A 22286-nucleotide genomic window follows, 5' to 3' on the forward strand; every position below is an offset into this window, starting at 1 on the left:
AAATGAATGAGACCATATAATGTTTATCCTTCTCCGATTGACTTATTTCACTCAGCATAATACCCTCCAGGTCCATCCACGTCGAAGCAAATGGTGGGTATTTGTCGTGTCTAATGGCTGAGGAATATTCCATTGTATAGACCACATCTTCTTTATCCATTCATCTTTTGATGGACACTGAGGCTCCTTCCACAGTTTGGCTATTGTGGACATTGCTGCTAGAAACATTGGGGTGCAGGTGTCTCAGCGTTTCATTGCATCTGTATCTTTGGGGTAAATTCCCAACAGTGCAATTGCTGGGTCGCAGGGCAGATCTATTTTTACCTCTTTGAGGAACCTCCACACAGTTTTCCAGAGTGGCTGCACCAGTTCCCATTCCCACCAACAGCGCAAGAGGGTTCCCCTTTCTCCACATCCTCTCCAACATTTGTTGTTTCCTGCCTTGTTAATTTTCCCCATTCTCACTGGTGTGAGGTGGTATCTCATTGTGGTTTTGATTTGTATTTCCCTGATGGCAAGTGATGCAGAGCATTTTCTCATGTGCTTGTTGGCCATGTCTGTGTCTTCCTCTGTGACATTTCTGTTCATGTCTTTTGCCCATTTCATGATTGGATTGTTTGTTTCTTTGCTGCTGAGTTTAATAAGTTCTTTATAGATCTTGGAAACTAGCCCTTTATCTGATACGTCATTTGCAAATTTCTTCTCCCATTCTGTCGGTTGTCTTTTAGTTTTGTGGACTGTTTCTTTTGCTGTGCAAAAGCTTCTTATCTTGATGAAGTCCCAATAAAGAATGAAACTAGACCACTCTCTTGCACCATACACAAAAATAAACTCAAAATGAATGAAAGATCTAAATGTGAGACAAGATTCCATCCAAATCCTAGAGGACAACACAGGCAACACCCTTTTTGAACTTGGCCACAGTAACTTCTTGCAAGATACATCCATGAAGGCTAGAGAAACAAAAGTTTTATTTATCTTTCAGAAGTTTTAGTTGAATTGATTTTTCTCTATTTTTCTGCTTTCAATTTAATTGATTCATGCTCCCATTTATTTGCTTCTGCTTGTTTGGGTTTTATTTTGGTTTTTTTTTTTAAGATTTTATTTATTTATTTGAGAGAGAACGAAACACAACTAGGAGGGAGGGACAGAGGGAGAAGGAGAAGCAGACTCCCTGTTGAGCAGGGAGCCTGACTCAGGGCTAGATCCTAGGGCCCTGGGATCGTGATCTGAGCCCAAGGCAGGCACTTAACCAACTGAGCCACCCGGTGCTCCTGCTTTTCTTTTTACAGGTTTATGAAGTAGGACCTTATATTATTGATTTGAGACATTTCTCCTTCCCAGCTTTATTGAGATATAATTGACATATAACATTGTGTAAATTTCAAGTGTACAATGTGATGTTTTGATACTTACATATTGCAAAATGACTACCACAGTAGGGTTAGTTAAGACCTCTCTCACCTCACATAATTACCATTTCTTTTTTGTGGTGAAAACGTTTAAGATCTAGTTTCTTACCAATTTTCAAGTAGATAGGTGACCCTTAGGTAGTGTGGACATTTTAACAATATCAATTTTCCTAAATCATAAACACAGATGATTTTCCATTTATGTCCTCTTCAGTTTCTTTCATCAAAGTCATGGTTCTTAGTATATAGGTCTTTTACCTCCTCAGTTAAATTTATTCCTAAGTACCTCATTGTTTTTGAAGCTATATGATTGGGATGATTTTCATTCTTTCTCTTTCAGATAGTTTATTGTTAGTGTATAGAAATGCAACTAATATCTGTATGTTGATTTTGTATACTGCAACTATTGAATTTGTTGATTAGCTCTAATAGTTTTTGTTAGAGTCTTTAGGATTTTCTTTTCCTTTTTTTAAGATTTATTTATTTATTTGCAGGGGGAGGGGCAACAGGAGAGAGAATCTGAAGCAGACTCCGTGCTGAGCATGGAGCCCTATGTGGGGCTCAATCTCAGGATCCATAAGATCACAACCTGGGTCAAAACCAAGAGTCAGTCACTCAACTCAGTAGCTCAACTGACTGTGCCACCCAGTCACCCCTAGTCTTTAGGATTTTCTATATATAAAATCATATTATCTGCGAACAGACAATTTTATTCTTCCTTTCTCATTGGAATGCCTTTTCTTTTTTTAATTATTTTTTACTTTTAATTATTCCTTACTTTTCACTATTACTGTTGTTGTTCAACATAGTACATAGTATTTTGTGTACTTGAGAGAAAGAAAGCATGAGCAGGGGGCAGGGCGGGTACAGAAGGAGAGGGAGAAACAGGATCCCCTCTGAGCAGGGAGCCCAACATGGGGCTCAATTCCAGGACTCTGGGATCATGACCTTAGGTGAAGGGAAATGCTCAACCAACTGAGCCACCTAGGTGCCCCAGGATGTCTTGTCTTTATTTTTCTTACCTACCTGCTCTGGCTAGGACTTCCAGTACTATATTAAATTAGAGTGGTGAAAGTAGACATCCTTGTCTTGTTCTTTTTAAAAAAAAAAAAACTTTATTTATTTATTCATAGAGACACACAGAGAGAGAGGCAGAGATACAGGCAGAGGGAGAAGCAGGCTCCACGCAGAGAGCCTGATGTGGGACTTGATCCAGGGTCTCCAGGATCACGCCCTGGGCTGCAGGCGGTGCTAAACCACTGTGCCACCGGGGCTACCCCCTTGTCTTGTCCTTATCTTAGAGGAAAGACTTTCAATTTTCCACAATTAAGTATGTTAGCTGTGGGCTTGTCATAGATGACCTTTATTCTATACCCAATTTGATGAGAATTTTCATCATAAAACAATGTTGTTTTTTGTCAAATAATTTTTCTACATGTATTGACACAGTCATATGATTTTTATATTTCATTTTATTACAGTGTATCATATTATTGACTTGCATATGTTGAACCATTTCTGCATCCCAGAGATAAATTCCATTTGATCATAATGGATGATCTTTTTAATGTACTATTGAATTTAATTTGTTAATATTTTGTTGAGAAGTTTTGCATCTATACTATGATAATCAAGGAGGTTAGCCTATAGTTTTCTTTTGTTATCTGGATTTGGTGTCAGGGTAATACTAGCCTTGCAAAAGTTTGAGAGTATTTACTCCTCTAATTATTTGGAAGAGTTTGATGAATGGGATTAATTCTTCTTTAAAATGTTTGGCAGAATTCACCATTGAAACCATCTGGTCCTAGGTTTTTCTTTATTTGGAGATTTGTTTTATTACTAATTCAGTATCCTTACTCATTATTTGTCTCTTCATATTTAATCTTCATGATTCAGTCCTAGGTAGCATAGGAATCAATAATCTCTTATAGGTTATTTAATTTGTTGGTATATAATTGTTCTTAGTAGTCTTTTATGGTCCTTTGTGTTTCTGTAGTATCAGTTGTAATGTCTCTTTAATTTCTGATTTAATTTGAGTGTTTTTTTCTTAGTCTCGCTGAAGATTTGTCAACTTTTTTACAGTTAAAAAGACAGCTCTTCTTGACATTTTCTATTATTTTTTTGGTCTCTAGTTAATTTCTTTTTTAAGATTTTATTTATTTATTCTTGAGAGACACAGAGAGAGAGGCAGAGACACAGGCAGCTGGAGAAGCAGGCTCCCTGCAGAGAGCCCGACGTGGGACTCGATCCCAGGTCTCCAGGATCACACCCTGGGCCAAAGGTGGCGCTAAAATGCTGAGCCACCCGGGCTGCCCTAATTAATTTATTTCTGCCATCTTTTTAATTTCCTTTTGCTAGCTTTGGGCTTGGTTTATAGCTCTTTATCTAGTAACTTGAGATATAAATTTAGGTTGTTTATTTGAGATTTTCTTCTTACTATAGCCATTTATTGCTATAAACTCCCCTGTTAAGACTGCTTGATTTCTATGTTTATACCATTGTGATCAGAAAAGATACTTGGTATGATTTCAATCTTCTTAAATTTGCTAATATTTGGTTTTTGACTTATCATATAATTTATCCTGAAAGATGTTCTGTGTATGAGAAGAATGTGTATTCTCCTGCTACCTGATGGAATGTTCTGTATATGTCTGTTAAGTCCATTTGGTCTAAACTATATTTCAAGTCCAAGATTTACTTATTGATTTTCTATCTGGATTATCTATCCATTATTGAAAGTAAGGTATTGAAGTCCCCTACTATATTATACAGTAGTCTATTTCTCCCTGCAGATCTATTAGTGTTTGCCTACTATATTTAGATCCTCCAATGTTGGGTGCATATTATATTTGTGATTATTATATTCTCTTCATGAATTGACTCCTTAGTTATTATACAATGACCTTCTTTCTCTGTTATTACAGTATGTATGTATTTATTTATTTATTTTTAAGGATTTTATTTATTTAGTCATGAGAGACACACAGAGAGGCAGAGACACAGGCAGAGGGAGAAGCAGGCCCCATGCAGGGAGCCCAACATAGGACTCAATCCCTGGTCTCCAGGATCCCGCCTGCCAAACTGCTGAGCCACCCAGGCTGCCCTCTTGTTACAGTTTTTAGATTAAAGTATATATTTTCTGACATAAGCATAGTTATCCCTGCTGTCTTTTGGTTTCTGCTCACATGGGATATCTTTTCCCATTCCTTTACTTTTAATCTATGTGTGCCCTTAAAGCTGAAGTGAGTCTCTTGTAGGCAGCATATACCTGGGTCTTGTTTTTTTATTTATTTATTTATTTATTTATTTATTTATTTATTTATTTATTTATTTTTATTTTAAACCATTTAGCCACTCTATGACTTTGACTGGAGAATTTAATCCATTTATATTTATAATAATCATTGATAGGTGAAGTCTTACCAGGTAATAGGAGTTTTAGATAGTTATAAGTAATGTCATCTTATTAATTTTTTTCTAGCTGTTTTGTAGTTCCTTGTTCTTTCTCCCCCTCTTGTTGCCTTCCTTTGTGAACTGATAGTTTTCCTTAATGATAATTCTTTGATTCCCTTCTCTTTATCTTTTGTGAACCTACTATAGATTTTTCCATTGTGGAGGCTTCTGTGAAATATTTATAGATATATATTTTGTGATTCTACTGTAAGTTTTTCCATTGTTGATATCACGAGGATTACATAAAACATTTATAGGTCTATTTTGATGTTGATAACAACTTGACATTGATCACATACAAAAATTCAACTGTTTTACTGCCCTCCTTATATATTTTTGATGTCACAATTTACCTCTTTTTATATTAACAAATATTTTAGCTATAGTTATTTTAAATGCTCTTGTCCTTTAACCTTTATACTAGAGTAACTGGTTAACACACACCACTATATTATAGTATTAGAGTTTTTTGAACTTGACTATGTACTTACCTTTACTGATGTGTTGTACATTTTCAAATGTTTTCATGTTATTAATTAGTATCCTTTTATTTCAGCTTGGAAAACTCCTTTCAGCATTTCTTATAAGGCATGTCTAGTGATGATGATCTTCCTCAGCTTTTGTTTGTGTAGGAACATCTTTATCTTCCCATCATTTCTGAAGGACAGATTTGCTAAATACAGTGTTCTTGGCTGACATTTTTTTCTTTCAGCACTTTGAGTATATCATCCCACTTTGTCCTGCCCTATATGGTTTCTGCTGAGAAATCCACTGATAGTCTTATGGGAGTTCCCTTGTAGGTTACAAGCTTCATTTCTTTTCCTGCTTTTAAGATTCTCCCTTAGAATTTGATTTTTGTCATTTTTATTGTAATGTGTCTTGGAAAAGATCTCTTTAGGTTGAGTTTGATTGGTGACCTATGAGCTTCATTAGTTTGGTAATCTAAATCTCTCCCCAGATTTGAGATGTTCTCAGCCAATATTTCTTCAAATAAACTTTATGTCCTCTTCTCCCTTTCTTCTCCTTCTGGAACTCCAATCATTTACAATTTGTTTCTTTTGGTGGTATCCCAAATAACATGTAGGCTTTCTTCACTCTTTTTCAATTTTTGAAAATTCTATTCTGACTGGATGATTTCAAAATTCCTGTCTTTAACTTGCATATTCTTTCTTCCACTTGATCCATTCTGCTGTTGATGTTCTCTATTTCATTTTTTATTTCATTTATTATATTCTTTAGCTCCAGAATTTCTATTTGGATACTTTTTATTATTTCTATCTCTTTTTTAGGTCTTATTTTTTTTAATTTATTTATTTATGATAGTCACAGAGAGAGAGAGAGAGAGAGAGAGAGAGAGGCAGAGACACAGGCAGAGGGAGAAGCAGGCTCCATGCACCGGGAGCCCGATGTGGGATTCGATCCCGGGTCTCCAGGATCGTGCCCTGGGCCAAAGGCAGACGCCAAACCGCTGCGCCACCCAGGGATCCCTTTTAGGTCTTATTTTTTAAAGTAATCTCTACACCCAACATGGGTTTAAACTCATAGTACTGAGATCAAGAGTTGCATGCTCTTTTGGCTGAGCCTGCCAGGCACCCCAATCTCTATCTCTTTTTTGAATTTCTCATTTTGTTTGTGTATATTTTTCTGATTTTCATTGAATTTCATTGAATTATTCATTGAATTTTTAATTTCTTTATGTTTTCTTGTAGCTCATTGAACTACCTTAAAACACCTATTTTCAATTCTTCATTGAAAAATCTTCATTGGTAAATCTCAGATCTGCATGTCTTTGGGACTGGTTACTAGTAGATTATAGTGATCTTTTGGGGTGTCATGTTTCCTTGATTTTTCATAGTTCCTGAAATTTTGCATTGATGTCTTTGCATTGAAGTAGCAGTCACTTCCTCCAATCTTACTAACTGCACTCAGGAGAGAAATAACCTTCTGTCAGCTCTGCTAGTGATTCTGAGGTTTTCTCAGTCCTTCCATGGATATACTTAGTGTACACTTTTTGCTCTCTCTGGTGGCATGATTCTTAAGCTTGACATCTTTTCTCAATCCTTCAATGCACCATGGTGGGTGCTTATATTCTCCCTTTTTCTTTCCCAAGCATGGTGGAAAAGTTTATGTTTATTGTCTCACCCTAACCTGCAGTTTGGGGCTGGTTTTCTTTGCATGCTCACAAGCCATTTACCAGAACTTACTCTCACCATCACTATTGGGAACACACATAGGGAGCCAGCCACAGATGTGGCATGTAGGTGAGGTACATGGAATGCTGGGGGTGCCTATGGACCAGTTGGTGGCATCTTCAGGTGAGGCAGGCATCCTTAGTAGCTTGTGGGTAGGATTTTGAAGGAGTCTGCAATGTGGTTAATAGGGATCTATTGAGGGCAGCCTGGGTGGCTCAGTAATTTAGTGCCACCTTCAGTCCAGGGCCTGATCCTGGAGACCCGGGATTGAGTCCCACATCTGGCTGCCTGCATGCAGCCTGTTTCTCCCTCTGCCTGTGTCTCTGCCTCTCTCTCTTTCTGTGTGTCTCTCATGGATAAATAAATAAAAATCTTTTTTAAAAAAGGATCTACTGAGATAAGATATCTTGGTCCTGAACTGTGGCACCTTGGAGAAATGGTGATTCAGGTAAACCAAACCATTCCTCTTACCATCTCCAATGCATTCAAATTCTTTTTTTTGCTTCAATTGTATGCTGGAACTTCTCCACCAGAAACCTGGACTTCCACAAAGACTCTTGCCTGTGAGTGACTATCGAAGACAATGTACTCCAGGGGTTTCTGGACAAGAGGGGCTAGAGTCATGTTGTTATTAATAGATTTCTTAAAATGTGGCATATACAAAGAATGGAATATATAGCCAGTATCATTCTGATACAAAAAAAAACAGACAAAAGGACAGCCCGGATGGCTCAGTGGTTTAGTGTTGCCTTCAGTCCAGGGCCTGATCCTGGAGACCCAGGATTGAGTCCCACGTCAGGCTCCCTGCATGGAGCCTGATTCTCCCTCTGCCTGTGTCTCTGCCTCTCTCTCTCTCTCTGTCTCTCATGAATAAATAAATAAAATCTTTAGGGAAAAAAACAGACAAAGACATCACAACATTTCATCAAGGTATCAAGACAATTGAATGGAGAGGTGCCTGAGTGGCTCAGTCAGTTAAGCATCTGACTCTTGATTTCAGCCCAGGTCATGATCTCAGGGTTGTAAGATGGAGCCCCACATCAGGCTCCATGCTGGAGGTGGAGCCTGCTTAAGACCCCCTCCCCCCACCCTGCCTATGCCTCCTACTCCTGCTTAAAAAAAAGAAAAAGAAAAAGAAAACAAAAACATTTTAATGAAGGAAATTTTTTTTCATCAAATGGTATGGGTAAAACTGGATAGTGAATCATAATTTTCTTGCTTATGGTTGACAGCAAAAATATCAATATATTGTGGGGTTTAATAACATGTAGGAAGAAGAAGTAAAATGTATGACAACAATAGCACAGACTGCAAGGGGATAAACTGAAGTATGTTTTAAATTCTTATGCTATATGTGAAATGCTATCATATTACTTAAAGGTAGACAGTGACAAATTAAATATGTGTATTGTAAACTCTAGTGCAACCACTAAAAATAACACAAGTAGTTATAGTTACTAAAGGCACAATGGAGATAAATGGGACTATAAAAAATACACCGTTCATTTCAAACAAGCAGAACAAAAATAGCAAAACAAGGCAGAAAAAAATAAGAAAAATGCAGATAGGACAAATTAAAAATAGCAAGGCAGAAGACCTAAACCCAAGCTAATCCATGATTACATTACATATAAATAGTCTAAACATTCCCAATTAAAAGGCATAGGTTTTTAGGTTGGATAAAAAGCAACAAACTGCTATAGATATTGTCTAGAAGAAACTTATTTTATACATAAAATAGATAGGTTAAAAGTGAATGGATGGTACACAACACTGTGAACATAATTAGTGCCACTGAATTGTGCACTTAAAATGGATGAAAAGTATGTTATATGTATTTTAACACAATAAAATAGAACAGTTAAAAGGTAAAAGATGGGAAAATAAATGATGGTAACAGCGTAGAAAAGGATTAAAATATTTGGCCTGACTGCGATGCTCTGATGGCATCTTATAAGGTTGGCCCTTGACTATTGTCTGGAAATGGATTTCAGGAGAGTTTCTATCATTAACTGGTAATAGAGGACTATTATGCCTAAATTTTGTACAAACAATATGGTTTATGCTAAACACTTGCTTTCCTTCTGGCAGCCTGGGATTTGGTTATATACCAGAAAAATATTGTCTTTGTGATCATCCCTCCATCAAAACCATGCATATTTAGTCTCTAATAACCTATCTGGATGACATTTCACACATGTCGTGACATCTTTTGTTGGGGTAACTCAGCATGTGTGACTCCACTAGGAAAAGACCCTAGAACTCTGCACATAGTTTCCCCTGAATTCAGCCCATGCATTTGATTTATAGGTTAAATTAATTCCTAACCAAAATCCAATCAGCTCTTTTTGAGAAACTGCCAATCTGATCCTTTTTTTTTTTTTTTAAAGATTTATTTATTTATTTATGATAGACAGAGAGAGAGAGAGAAGCAGAGACACAGGCAGAGGGAGAAGCAGGCTCCATTCCGGGAGCCTGACGTGGGATTCGATCCCGGGTCTCCAGGATCGCGCCCTGGGCCAAAGGCAGGCGCTAAACCGCTGCGCCACCCAGGGATCCCTGCCAATCTGATTCTGTAATTTATATGAAAATGCAAAGGAACTATAATAACCAAAAGGATATTTAAAAAGGAAAAAAATTGGAAGACCTACAATGATTTTGAGTTATTTTAAAGCTCAGTCATTAAGACAGTATGATATTTATACAAAAATGTATAAATAGATGAATGGAATAGAATAGGGCATCCAGAAGTAAACTCAAAGATATACAGTAAATCTATTTTCAACAAAGTTGTCAAAGTAACTTAATAAAGAAAATTTTTTTCTTTTTTAAAAAAATTTTATTTATTCATGAGAGACACAGAGAGAGAGGCAGAGACATAGGCAGAGAGAGAAGCAGACTCCCTGCAAGGAGTCTGACATGGGACTTGATCCCAGGACCCTGGGATCACACCCTGAGCCAAAGGCAGACACTCAACCATCAGCCACCCACTGATGGCTGAGCCATCAGCCACCCAGCCACTGATTTTCTTTAAGTGCCCCTAAAGAAAATCAATATTTTCAACAAATGTGCTGGAACAATTTGCCATCCATTTGTTTAAATAATGAACTTCAGTTCATACCACATATTTTTTAAAGATCTCAAAATGGAGTAAAGACCTAAATGTAAGAACTATAAAGCTTATAAAAGAAAACATATGAGGAAATCTTAGTAACTGGGGGTTCTTAATGATAACATAAAGTCATGAAATATAAAAGAGAAATATAAAGCATATGTCATTAACATTAAAACATTGGAGTGAAGTAAAGGAAGATAGAAGAGTAAGAAGAATCAGGAATCTATCTTTCCACCTACATAAAAATTGTACTAGCAGAAACTGTCTGATGTAAGTATATTGGAATTCAAGTCTATTTGAATGATTAGTTTTCTGGGAAAAGGTTGGGTCATAAATTACAGCTCATTTTTATTAATTTCCATTTCAGTACAGTAATGGCTACCCATCCTCCATCCACCAGGCCTGTGGCAAGCAATCATAATCTTGGTTCCTGGTGTGGCTTTCTGGAACCACATGAGCAATAAGGACCTTGTCACAAATATTAATGTTTGGTTTTCTCACTATGAGCAATAAGGACTTTGTCCTCAAATATTGGTGTCTGGTATTCTGATTTTTGACTGATGCTCTTGACCACTGAGATGCAGGCCCAGAGGCTAGCCATTGTTGTTTTAACTTGCACCAGTTGAAATTGCTTCCAGGGGATTTAAAGTAACATTCCTTGAGGTATTTTTTTTTTCTGTTTTTCTTTTTACCTTTTTCCCCCTTTGAAAATCAGACAGTAAAGGATTATGACATTCAAAATCTAACATGTATGCCAGGGAATTCAGAAAGCCCCTATGCATGCCCAAGCAAACAAAGTATCAGAAAAGACAAGAGAATATCTCTTGCTGGTCCCAAACAGCGACTCCCTTAAACAACTTTAAAAAAGAGCAAATTCTGTGCTCACTTTGGCAGCACATATACTAAAATTGGAACAATACAGAGAAGATTAGCATGGCCCCTGCGCAAGGATGACACGCAAATTTGTGAAGTGTTCCATATTTTAAAAATAAATAAAAATAAATAAATAAATAAAAATAAAAAAGAGCAAATTCTGCGGAAGGTGAAAAAATATGATTCCAGAGTTACCACATTATGAAATTCAAATGTCTAGTTTTCAACAACAACAAAAAATTACAAACATACAAAAACAAAGAAGAAAGTATAGCTCATTTAAAGGAACAGAATAAATTGCCATGAACTATCTCTGAGGAATCCCAGACATCAGACTTACTAGATAAAACATTAAAAAAATAACTTTCTTAAAGATACTCAAAGAGCTAAAGGAAAACATGGAAAAAGACAGGAAAATGATATATGAACAAAATGAGAATATCAATAAAGAGATAGAAATCATATTTTTTTAAAAAAGGAAACCAAAAATAAACTCTCAAACTGAAAAGTACATTAAGTGAAATAACAAATTCACTGGAATGCTTTAAAAGCAGATTGGAAGAAGCAGAGGAAAGAATCAGCAAACTTTAAGATAAGACCATTGAAATTATTTAGTCTGAGAAAAAGAAAAGAAGAAAAATGAACAGAGCCTAAATGACCTGTGGGACACTATAAAATGATCTAAATATATCTTGTCAAAATCACATAAATATAGGAGAGTGAGAAAGAAGTAGAAAGAATATTTGAGGAAATAATGGCTTAGAACTCCCCAAATTTGCTGTAAGATATGAATCTACAAATCCAAGAAACTCAACAAATCCCAAGTAGGATAAACAAACCAACAAAAAAACTCACACCAAGATACATTATAGTCAAACTATATGAAAATCCAAAAACAATCTTGAAAGCAGCAAGAAAGAAGCAGTTTCTTACAGGAAGGAATCCTTAATAAGATTATCAACTGATTTCTCATGAGAAATCTTGGAGGCCAGAATATAGTTGGGTGATATATTCAAAGTGCTGAAAGAAAAAAAAAGGCCACTATGATTTCTATATCTAGCAAAACTGTCCTTCAAAAATATAAGGCAGAAATTAAGACATTCTCAGATAAACAAAAGCTGACCATATATGTTACCACTAGAGCTGTTCTACAAGAAATGCTAAAGGGGATCCTTCAAGTTGAAATGAAAGCATGCTAGACAGCAACTCAAAACTATATGAAGAAATAAAAATTGGTAAATGTGGAAATTATAAAAGCTATTGTTATTGTAATTTCGCCTTGTAATTCCATTTTTTATTTTCCCCATTATTTAAAAGACAAGTGCTAAAAAGTTACTCATCTATGGCATTGAGCACCAAAAATATAAATATGTAATTTGCGACATCAGTAACTGAAAAGAAGGAGAACTAGCTGTATAAGAATAGAGTTTTTGTATGATACTGAAGTTAAGTTGGTGTAAATTCAAATTAGATAGTTATAACTTTAGGATATTAAATTTAATCCCCATGGTAATGACAAAAGATATATACAACATACACAAAAGGAAATAATGGAATAGAAACTTTACTACAGAACTTATCAACTAAACATAAAAAAGACAGTAATGGAGAGACCGAGGTACAAAAAAAGCCCATAAGTCATGTAAGAAAGCAATAGGAAAATAGTAGAATTCCTTCCTTATTAGTTACTACTTTATGTAACTAAATTAAACTTACCAGTCAAATGATAGTAACTAACAGAATGGATTAAAACACATGATCCAGCTATATACTTCCTGTAAGTGGCTCACTTTTGATCCAAAAACTCAAATAGGTTGTAAGTGAAAGGACAGAAAAGGATATTCCATGCAAATGGTAAATAAAAGAGATCTGGAATGATTATTCTAATATCAGACCAATAGATTTAAATAAAAAATATTACAATAGACAAATATATTGTATGGTAATAAAAGGTTTACAGAAAGAATATAATACCATTTACAAACCTAATGACAAGCCCTCAAAATATATGAAGCAAAAAACTGACAGTATTAAAGGGGGAAATAGTTCTACAATAATGGTTGGAAACTTCAATAGCTAACTTTCAAAATAGATAGAATTACCAGACATATTGATAATAAGGAAGTAAAACAGTTGAACAACACAAGAATCCAACTAGACCTAACAGACATAAACACAACACTCTACCCGAAACAGCAGAATATACATTTCTTCTGAAGAGCACATGGGAAATTCTCTAGGGCAGACCATAAAATAGGTCACAAAACAGGTCTCAATAGTTTTTTTTTAAAGATTTTATTATTATTTATTTTTTATTTTATTCATAAGAGACACAGAGAGAGAGGCAGAGACAAAAGCAGAGGGAGAAACAAGCTCCCTGCAAGGAGCCCAATGCGGGACTTGATCCTGGACCCCAGAATCCTGCCCTGAGCCAAAGACAGATGCTCAACCGCTGAGCCACCCAAGAGTTCCTCAATAGATCTTTTAAAATATATATCATACAATGTATTTTCACTTAACAACAAGAGGATGAAGTTACAAATCAATGACAGAAGGAAAAGAGAAAACTTCACATATATGTGGAAATTAAACAATAAATAAGTCAAAGAAAAAACTCATGAGGGAATAAAAAGCATACTTAGAGTCAAATGGAAAAGAAAACACAACATACCAAAACGTATGGTATGCTACAAAAGCAGTGCTCAAAGGACATTTATAGTTGTAAATATCTACTTCATCTGCCTTGGGCTCAGGTTGTGTTCCAGATGTCCTGGGAACAGGCCCCACATCTGGCTCCCTGCTCATTGAGAAGCCTGCTTCTCCCCCTACCTGCTTGTGTGAACTCTCTCTCTCTCCATCAAATAATTAAAATATTAAAAAATAATAATTAGAGGGGATCCCTGGGTGGCTCAGCGGTTTGGTGCCTGCCTTTGGCCCGGGGCGCCATCCTGGAGTCCCGGGACCAAGTCCAATGTCAGGCTCCCGGCAAGGAGCCTGCTTCTCCCTCTGCCTGTGTCTCTGCCTCTCTCTCTCTCTATGTCTATCATAAATAAATAAATAAATAAATAAATAAATAAATAAATAAATCTATCTTTAAAAAAAATAATTAGAGAGCATGGGGAGAGGGACAGAGGGAGGAGAGAGAGAATCTCAAGCACACACCCTGCTGAGCATGAAGCCTAATGCAGGTCTCACTCTTACAACCCTGAGATCATGACCCAAACCAAAATTTCAAAAATCAGGCCAACTGAGCCATGCAGGTGCCCCTGGAATTGTTTTCTTAATTTCTTTTTCAGATTGTTCAGTGTTAGTGAATAGAAATGTTAATTAATTTGTTTTTTGATTTTATATCCTGCTTCTTTAATGAATTTATTTATTAGTTATAATAATTTTTGTATGATTTTTTAAAAGACTTTATTATTTATTCATTAGAGACACAAATTGAGAGGCAGAGACATAGGTAGAGGGAGAAGCAAGCCTGATGTGGGACTCGATGCAAGGACCCTGGAATTACAACTTAAGCCAAAGGCAGACGTGCAACCACTGAGTCACTCAGGCGCCCCAGTTTTTGTCCAATCTTTAGGATTTTCTATATTTAAGATCATGTCACTTACATAGATAATTTTATTTCTTTCTAAAAGATTTTATTTATTAGACACACACACACACGCAGTGAGAGCGAGAGTGAGAGATGCAGAGACAGAAGCAGGCTCCATGCAGGGAGCCTGACGTGGGACTCATCTGGGGTCTCCAGGATCAGACCCTGGGCTGAAGGCGGCGCTAAACCGCTGAGCCACCCGGGCTGCCCCTATTTCTTTCTTTCTAATTTGGATACAATAGAATATTATTCAACCATGAAAGGAATGAAACTGAAATATGCTTCAAGACACTATGCTAAATTTTTAAATATTTATTCATTCATTTATTTGTTTGTTTGTTTGTTTATTTATTTTAGAGAGAGAGAAGAGTGCACAGAAGCAGGGGGAGGAACAGAGGGAGATAAAGAGAATCTCAAGCAGACTCCACACTGAGCGCTAGCCTGACTCAGGGCTCAATCTCATGACCCTTAGATTATGACCTGAGCTGAAACCAGAGGCTTAACTAACTAACTGAGTCATCCAGGTGCCCCAACTATGCTAAATTTAAAAAGTCAGACACCGAAGGCAAATAAAATGTATTCCATTTGCGTGAGTTACCTAGAATTGGCGAATTCATAAAGACAGAAAGTAAAATAGTGGTTGCTGAGGCTGGGGGAGAAGAGAATATGAAGTTATTGGGCAGCCCTGGTGGCTCAGTGGTTTAGCGCCTCCTTCAGTCCGGGGCCTGATCCTGAAGACCTTGGATCGAGTCCCACATCGGGCTCCCTGCATGGGGCCTGCTTCTCCCTCTGCCTGAGTCTCTGCCTCTATATGTCTCTCATAAATAAATAAATAAATAAATAAATAAACAAACAAACAAACTTAAAAAAAGAATATGAAGTTATTTTTTAATGGGTACAGAGTTTATGTTGTAGATGATAAAAAATCTTGGTTATACATAGTAATGATACATAGTTGTGTTATACAACATTGTGAATATATTTAATGCCACTGAATTAAATACTTAAATGATTAAATGATAAGTATTATGCTATATATGTTTTGCCACAAAAGAAACTAAGACATTTTGTTTTTTTACAACATTGTAAAGAAAATGAAAAAGGAAAACCCCAGCTGGGAAGAAAATATTTATAAAATATATAACCAACAAAAGACTTATATCTAGAATATACAAAGATAACCAATAAAAGACTTATATCTAGAATATACAAAGATATCTAGAATATACAAAGAATAAAATATCTTTGTATATTTTAGAATTTCTTCAACAATTCTCAATTGAAGAATTTCTTCAACCAGCCAATTTAAAATGGGGACTGAGGGCAGCCCCTTTGGCGCAGCGGTTTAGCGCCGCCTGCAGCCTGGGGTGTGATCCTGGAGTCCTGGGATTGAGTCCCACGTGGAGCTCCCTGCATGGAGCCTGCTTCTCCCTCTGCCTGTGTCTCTGCGTCTCTCTGTCTCTGTGTGTCTCTATGAATAAATAAATATCTTTAGAAAATAAATAAAGACAGATAAATAAAGAAAATAAATAAAGACAGATGCTCAACCGCTGAGCCACCCAAGAGTTCCTCAATAGATCTTTTAAAATAAATAAAATGGGGAATGAGGAGGGGCACCTGAGTGGCTCAGTGGTTGAGAGGCTCAAGTCGTGATGCCGGGGTTCTGGGATGGAGTATTATATCAGTCTCCCAGTGGGGAGCCTGCTTTTCCCCCTGCCTATGTCTCTGCCTCTCTCTCTCTCTTTCTCTATCTCTCTCTGTTTCTCATGAATAAATAAATGAAATCCTTAAAAAAATAAAAAAATAAAAATGGGCAATGAGTTGAGAAGATACTTCACCAAAGAACATACATAGACGGTAAATGAGTATCTGAAAAGATGTTCAGCATCTTTAATTAGTATGGAAATGAAGATTATTAAAATTAAAACCACAATAAGATATTTTCACACACCTCCTAAAATGGTTAAAATTAAAGAGTGACCGTACCGGGATCCTTGGGTGGCGCAGCGGTTTGGCGCCTGCCTTTGGCCCAGGGCGCGATCCTGGAGACCCGGGATCGAATCCCACATCGGGCTCCCGGTGCATGGAGCCTGCTTCTCCCTCTGCCTATGTCTCTGCCTCTCTCTCTCTCTCTCTCTCTCTCTGTGACTATCATAAATAAATAAAAAAAATAAAAAATAAAGAGTGACCGTACCAAGTGTTGATGTTGATATGCATGCAGGGAAAATGAAACTCGTACACTGCTGATGGGATGTAAATGATTAAAACCCTTTGGAAAACAGGTTGGGCTTGGAAGTTTCTTAAAACTTAGAAGATACAACTACCTATGACCTATCCATTCCATTTCTAGGTTTTTACCCAAGAGCGATGAAAGCGTATGTCCAAACACCTGTATAGAAATATCCCACAGCAGTTTCATTTGTAGTAGTCAAAAACTGGAAACAACCACAATGTCCCTCAACAAATGAGTGGATTGGGCAGCCCTGGGTGGTGCAGTGGTTTAGCACCGCCTGCAGCCCAGGGCATGATCCTGGAGACCCCGGATGGACTCCCACATAGGGCTCCCTGCATGGAGCCTGCTTCTCCCTCTGCCTGTCTCTCTCTCTCTCTCTCTCTCTCTCTCTGTGTCTCTCATGAATAAATAAATAAAAATCTTTAAAAAAATGAGTGGTTACATACACTATGGCATATCCATACAATGGAAAATAGAATGTTATTCAGCAATAAAAATAATATACTGTTGATACAGGCATAAAAATGGGTGAATCTAAAAATAATTATTCTGAGTGAAAGAAGCCAGACAAAATATAATATATAGTATATGCTTCCATTTATATAAAGCCCTAGTAAATGCAAGCTAAACTTACAGTGAAAGAAGGATCATCTGGGGGTGAGACGGAATGGGACAGATTATAAAGGTCACAAGGAAACTTCTGGGAGTGATAGAAATATTCATCATCTTGACTGTGCTGTGGGTTTCATGGGTATATTTATATTCTAAACCTACCAAATTGTACTTAAAATATGTTCAATTTGAGAAATTTCAATAAAGCTATAAAAAAATGGTTGGGTTGTTTCTTATGGCTTATTGTCCTGTGCAGATATTTTCTAGCTTCTTTTATTACAACTTTTAATGAAGTATAATATATGTATGGGAAGATACATATAAACATAGTGTAGTGCTCCTAAAAATATATTCAGAAATTTTTTGATTTTTGTGATGGTTAATTTTATGTGTCAACTTGACTGGATCTCAAAGTGGCCAGATATCTGATTAAACATTATTCTGGGTGTGTCTGTGAGGGTGTTTCTGGATGAGATTAACATTCAAATTGACAGACTGAATAAAGCAGATTGCCCTCCCCAATGTGAGCAGTCCTCCTCCAAACCATTGAAGGCCTGAACAGAAAAAAAAAGGCAGTGCAAGAGAATTTTCTCTCCACCTGACTGTCTTGAGCTAGGATACCAATCTCCTTCTGCCTTTGGGCCCAGACAGGAATTTACACAATTGGCTGTCCTGGGTCTCAGGCCTTCAGACTAAAGATCTTAGGACTTTAGTCCTAAGACTAAAGATCTGAGATCTTAAGATCTCAGCCTCCATAATTGTGTGAAATAATTCGTGTGTGTGTGTGTGCGCGCGCGCGCGCGTGTGTGTGGGTGTGTGTATGTGATGGCATTTGGTGGTACGAGCCCTGGGGAGGCAATTAGGTTTAGATGAAGTCATAAGGGTGAGCTCCTCATGATGGGAGCCTCTTATTAGTGCCCTTATAAGAGGGGACCAGAGGGACACCTGGGTGACTCAGTGGTTGAGCGTCTGCCTTCGGCTCAGGTCATGATCCTGGGGTCCTGGGATCGAGTCTTGCATCAGGATCCCTGCTTCTTCCTCTGCCTGTGTCTCTGCCTCTCTCTGTGTGTCTCTCGTGAATAAATAAATAAAATCTTTTTTTAAAAAAGGTGGGGGGACCAGAGAGTACATGGTCTCTTACTCTCCCACTTGCTTTCCCTCTCCTTCTCCCCAACACCTACCTCTCCCAGGTGAAGACACGCAGAAGGACAACCATCTGCAAGCCAGGAAGAGAGCCCTAACCAGGAACTGAATCGGGTGGCATCTAGAGCTCAGTTTCCAGCCTCCATAACCATAAGAAATAATTTTCTATTGTTTAAAAACCACCTACCCGGGCAGCCCGGGTGGCTCAGCGGTTTAGCACCGCCTTCAGCCCAGGGCGTGATCCTGGAGACCTGGGATCGAGACCTGCTTCTCCCTCTGCCTGTGTCTATCTCCTCTCTCTCTTTCTGTCTCTAATAAATAAATAAAATCTTAAAAAATAAAAATAAAAAATAAATAAATAAAAATAAAAACCACCTACCCAATCTACAGTATTTTGTTGTGACAGCCCAAGCTGACTAATACAATACTCCTCCCTTCAAATACTGGAGCTTAGTTCCCCAGTCCATGACTACTAACCTAAGTCCAAATTATTAGACTTAGTAATTCACTTCTTATAATAAGATAGAATAATAGAGTGTCACTCTGATACCTCATTAAAAAAGACTTTGGGGCCGCCTGGATGGCTCAGTCTGTTAAGCATCTGCTTTCGGCTCAGGTCAGATCCTGGGGTCCTGGGATGGAGCCCCATGTTGGGCTCCCTACTCAGCAGGGATTCTGTATCTCCCTCTGCTCTTCATCCTGCTCACACACGCTCTCTCTCTCTCTCTCAAATAAATAAATAAAATCTTTTTTAAAAAGACTTTGGGATTTTCTCCTCCTCCCTCACCCTTTCCCCTTCTTCCTCTCCTTCACTTTCACCTACTCCCTCTCATCACTCACTCTGCAGCAATACAGCTACCAAGTCATGGGGACACTTAGGCAACTTTGGAGGGGCCCATGTGGAGAAACTGAGGCTTCTAGCCAACAGCTAGTGAGGAACTGAGGCCTTCTAACACGTCCATGAATTAATATAGAAGTGAATCTTTCAGCTCCTGTTGAGACTTCTAATCATTTTGATATGAAAATGTTTGAGTTCAGGAGCAAATAGTCAAGAACAAATTCTTGAGGCATCTTTGATGCAAAAAGGGTGGTTTAATTAAAGCACAGGAACAGGACCTATGGGCAGAAAGAGCTGCACTGGGGTTGTGAGGAGTGGCCAATTACATACTGTCAAGTTGGAAGGGGGTTAAGGATAAGTCTCTGAGGAATTTGGAAGCAAGGTTTCTAGGACCTTGAGGGGGGCTAGCTGTTGTTAGGATAAGGTCATTTAAGGCCTAGTAAAACCTTTATCATGAGACCCTTCAGATGTATATCAGAAGGCCATATGCTTGAAGGATGGTTGGCAATGTGTTTTTGGTGGAGGCGGAGGGGTAAAATAAAGGAATTTTCCAAAGGAATTTTCATATGTCACCATGACTTATGGGATCCTGGAGGTCAGTCTCATGTCAAGCTAAGGTTGCCTTTTGCTTTTAGCAAACCATTAACAGTGAGGCAGTAGAGAGTTCCTGGAGGAAGGTCACCCTGCCTGACCCAAGTACTTGTCAATGGGCTGTCAGTTTTGAGGAGGTTTAATTTCTTCTCTCTTGCCTTTGTTCTCCACACTCACCCAGTTCCTGCTGACAGTTGGACTATAACCTCATGAGACATCCTGTGGTAGCCTCACTCAGATTCTTGCACAAAATTCAAGATTCTTGTACAAAACTAAGATCTTTATACAAAAATTGTCTGAAATAATAGATATTTGTTGTTTTAAGGTGCTAAGTTGGGCAACTTTGTTATGCAGCTAAACAAAATACAATTGAGTCACTCACTGAATTTTCACAAAAGGAAAACACTCATATAGTCAACACTCAGAACAAGAAACAGAACAGCATCCCTGACATACTCTGCCATCCCCCCCCGTCACAAAACCCCCCAAACAGAAGTACCAACCTACTTTTTATACATAACTCTTGCCTATTTTTGTTCTTTAAATGAATGGCATCATGTAATATGTCCTCTTTTGTGTCTGATTTTTTTGTTCAACATTATGTTTGTGAGCATCTGCCATAACATTATGTGTACTTTTTTTAAAAGGCTTTGGGATTTTCTTTTGTTACTTTATAATATTGTGTTATGAGACCACACTACACTTCATTCATCCGTTCTGCTGTCAGTGACCATTTGGACAGCTTCAATTTGTTATAAACCGTACTAAAGTGAATGGGTTTTAATACATATCTTCTGATGGATGTATTTATGTATTTTTGTTGGGCACGCATCTAGAAGTAGATGAATCACAGAGCAGTCTTCTTTCTTTTTAATTCTTGAGGTACTGTAATTTTTTTTCGATTTGAACGATCATTCCAATACCTGAATTATTTGTGGGTCTGTTTCTGCTGTCTTTATTTCTTTTTGTTCTACCTCATTGCACATTATTTCCTTGTGTTATTAGTTGATTGTGAGCTACTAATTTCCTTGGAATATTATTGATGAGACATTCTTGAGGTTTTGGACAAAGGTGCCTTTTTCTGAAGGTCACTAGAATTGCTTTAGCCAGGCCCCTAGGTGGCACTACCAGTTAGAGCACCACAGACTAAATTCATTCATAGCTTGGGGTTTTATAGACAAACTAAAAGATACAAATTTGGCCTGCCAGTGTATACATCTTAGAAGGACGTCTGCCTCCCCACCCAAGCAACTTTCTTTGATGTCTCCTCAGGGTGGGACTGGCTTGATGTTGAGTCATCCTGACCCTGAAGGCAATATCTGGGATCCCATTTTTATGTGAGGAAGATCTCCTGTTAGATTCCTAATCTTGAGCAGACTCTGTATTTTGTCTTTTGTCCATGTACCTCTATTGGGGGCTCAGACATGAGACACATTGGCTACCTGGGGCTTGTTTTGCTTATGATGGAGCAGGAAGTTCTCAGAAGAGTAACTGATGTCTTGAAGGATGGGTTATAAGAACTCATGCCATGTCATTTCCATCTATATTCCATTGGCCCAAACAAGTCATATGGTTAGGCCTAAAAATACCATGGAAAAATATACTGTCTCAATAGTGGGAATGCGTAGAAAGTAAATATTACTTGAATAATAAACCAAACTATCTTTTTTTTTTAAGATTTTATTTATTTGTTCATGAGAGACACAGAGAGGCAGAGACACAGGCAGAGGGAGAAGCAGGCTCCATGCAGGGAGCCCGACGTGGAACTCGATCCCAGGTCTCCAAGATCAGGCCCTGAGCTCAAGGTGGCGCTAAACCGCTGAGCCACCTGGGCTGCCCTAATCCAAACTATCTTAACCCACACCTTTGTTCTCAAATATTCATTATAATTCTGCATGAAAAATATTCTCATCCTATTCTAAGGTCTCAAAACTTCCATGAATCACAGCATCAGGCTTGGAGTCCAGGATTTCAAGATCCATATCAGCTGGGATATAGATGTACACACTAAATATACAAGTTACTTGCTCCCTCTCCCTGTCCCAACCACCTAATGTACAACGGTGGAAAAGAAACAAGAAAACTACAATAAATACTCCCAGTGGCAAAGAATGGGGGTGGTAAAGTGGAAGAATGAGAGGAATCCTGAAGTCACTGCCTCTTAGTAATTACAAAATCTCTCTGGGCACAAGTTGCCAGGCATCCCTACCCAGTGAGTAGGAAATA

At 37.7% G+C, this 22286-nt stretch overlaps 1 non-coding gene across 1 annotated transcript; it reads left to right on the forward strand.

Moving 5' to 3' along the window:
* Positions 1 to 11050: 11050 nt before the first annotated feature.
* On the forward strand, positions 11051 to 11157 carry LOC119866265. The gene has a single exon (XR_005379586.1). It is a non-coding gene; the product is annotated as a U6 spliceosomal RNA (small nuclear RNA).
* Positions 11158 to 22286: the final 11129 nt, after the last annotated feature.

The sequence above is a fragment of the Canis lupus genome, chromosome 26, assembly GCF_011100685.1.
Source record: "Canis lupus familiaris isolate Mischka breed German Shepherd chromosome 26, alternate assembly UU_Cfam_GSD_1.0, whole genome shotgun sequence".
NCBI lineage: Eukaryota > Metazoa > Chordata > Mammalia > Carnivora > Canidae > Canis > Canis lupus.